The 2,500-nt window shown below is 34.0% G+C and overlaps 1 protein-coding gene across 1 annotated transcript in view; it reads left to right on the plus strand.

The window, feature by feature from the left end:
* Positions 1 to 2,500, plus strand: part of LOC125027068 (adenylate cyclase type 2-like) — a 286,172-nt gene that overhangs the window by 235,962 nt on the left and 47,710 nt on the right. The gene's annotated exons all lie outside the window — the stretch shown is intronic.

Consider the following 2,500-nt stretch of genomic DNA (forward strand, 5'->3'; position numbering starts at 1 on the left):
ACCATTATCATTACTGTTTGTATTAATATTGTTATCATTCTTAATACCATTATTAAAATTGTCATTTGTTGTATCATCACTTATCAAAAATACAGTTATCCATATTACCATAATCATCATCATCATCATCATCATCATCATCATCATCATCATCATCATCATCATCATCATCATCATCACCGGCCATCACTATCATTTTCTATCCCCTTTTCACATCAACAAAATGTCTAAGTAGGCCATGATGTTATCATTAGCATCTATCAGGAATAGAGGATCAAATTGATACTTGTTATTACGACCCGATGCATGCGCTGATAGTTATCTTTAATGTGTCCAGATATGTATCGGCAAAATATGATGTTATTTTTCATGTTGGTCATCAACAAGCGGTATACAGGAAGAGAAAAAAAGTTTGTGTGAGTGTGGGTGTCTGTGTAGGCAGATGGGAGTTTGTTTGTTGGGAGGGGGGGGGGGGGGAAGGTGGAGGTGTGTGTGTGTGTGTGTGTGTGTGTGTGTGTGTTTGTGTGTGTGTGTGTATGTGTGTGTGTGTGTGTTTATATTTGTTTGTGTGTATGTGTGTATGTGCTTGTGTGTGTATGTGTGTACGTGCTTGTGTGTGTATGTACATGTGCATGTAAATTATAGTAAATATATCTGTATTACGTAAAACACTAGTAACACCATCACCAGCTCCATCCTGTTTTCGTTCTAAAAATACCATACCATATACCATACGTTTTAAACACCCTATGAAATCCTAAACCAGTAATATTCAGAACGAAATTCTATTTTTTCAGCTTGCAACAGGCACCATGGAGCAGGCACTCGCAATATCCCTTAACCCCCTCCCCTTCGCCCTCGCTTAACCACGAACTCCACTAGAACTGATTACAGTGGGTGAAATAACTGAAATGCGGGGTGTGTTCCCCTAGACTTTTATTGATACTATTCATGCTTCTGGAAATGTACATGATATCTGACTGGCTAATGGTTGTTTGTAATTTCAATTACTGTGGAGATTCTAAATGATAAAGATAACAATAATAGTAATAATAATAATAGTGATAATGATAATGATAACAATGATAATGATAATACATAATAATTGTAATGATAATAATTATTATTGTTATTATTATTATTATTATAATGATAATAATAATAATATAAATGATAATAATATTAATAATAATGTTAATAATAGTAATGAAAATAATGATGATATCAATCATTATAATGATGATGATGATGATGATGATGATGATGATGATGATGATGATGATGATGATGATGATGATGATGATGATGATGATGATTATAATAATAATAATGATAATAATAATAATAATAATAAAATAATAATAATAATAATAATAATAATAATAATAATAACGCGGATAATGATAGTAATAGTAATGATGATAACGATACAATAATAACAACAATGATAATAATTCTGAGAGTAATAACAATGACAATGATAAATCAGGTAATATGATATGATAATAGGATAACAACGATAATGATTGTAATAATGATACTGTTAATGATGATGATAATAATATACTAGTAGTAATAAGAACAATGAAAATAACGATGATAACAATAACAATTATGAATAACCAAAAAGAACATGAACGAACGCACACTTCCTTCAACTTCAAATGCTTACTTCAACTTCAACTTAAAAGGCTTACACACTCGGCGAGAAATAATTGATCCAATACATTAACACAGATTAGCTTCTGCAGCGTGACTGAGACTCTCTGGCCCGGTGTGATCGTGTTATAACATTATCCAGCGGCCGAGTATTTAAGATTCCGTGGCAGGTGGTATTGAGGGGAGGGGGGAATGGGGGGGGAGGGGGGGGAGAGGACTTTGTAAAGTTTTAATCATACTTAAGCGTAAAGTTTGCTTCAGGAATACCCCGTCGTAGAGTAAATATCTCCAGAAAAGAAGGTCTGATATAAAAGTGGTATTTTTGATGAAAGGGAATAATGTTAACGAAGTGATAATGATGATATTGATAGTGAGTGATAAGGATAATAATAGTAATAATGATAAGGGAAGGAAGGAGAGAGAGAAAGAAAGAAAGAGATAGAGATAAATAGATAGATAGATAGAGATAGATAGATAGAGAGAGAGAGAGGGGGGGGGAGAGAGAGAGAGAGAGAGAGAGAGAGAGAGAGAGAGAGAGAGAGAGAGAGAGAGAGAGAGAGAGAGAGAGAGAGAGAGAGAGAGAGAGAGAAAGAAAGAAAGGACGAAAAAGAAGAGAAAGAAAACAGAAGAGCACAAAGCGAGAAAGAGAGAAAGAGAGAGGAACAACAACACGAGAGCGAAAACTCAATATTTTTACCCCACTGTAAACACTTCTACCTTTCAAGGGATTTTGTACATCTCCCCATTGAATTAAATCAATGAAAATGTTGAACACCAGTTTTTCAGTTGCACTGTTCGCAAGAAAAGTCTGATTCGCGTTTGGATGCATGTTAAAGTGGAT

This window comes from Penaeus chinensis, chromosome 7, assembly GCF_019202785.1.
Source record: "Penaeus chinensis breed Huanghai No. 1 chromosome 7, ASM1920278v2, whole genome shotgun sequence".
NCBI classification, from domain to species: domain Eukaryota; kingdom Metazoa; phylum Arthropoda; class Malacostraca; order Decapoda; family Penaeidae; genus Penaeus; species Penaeus chinensis.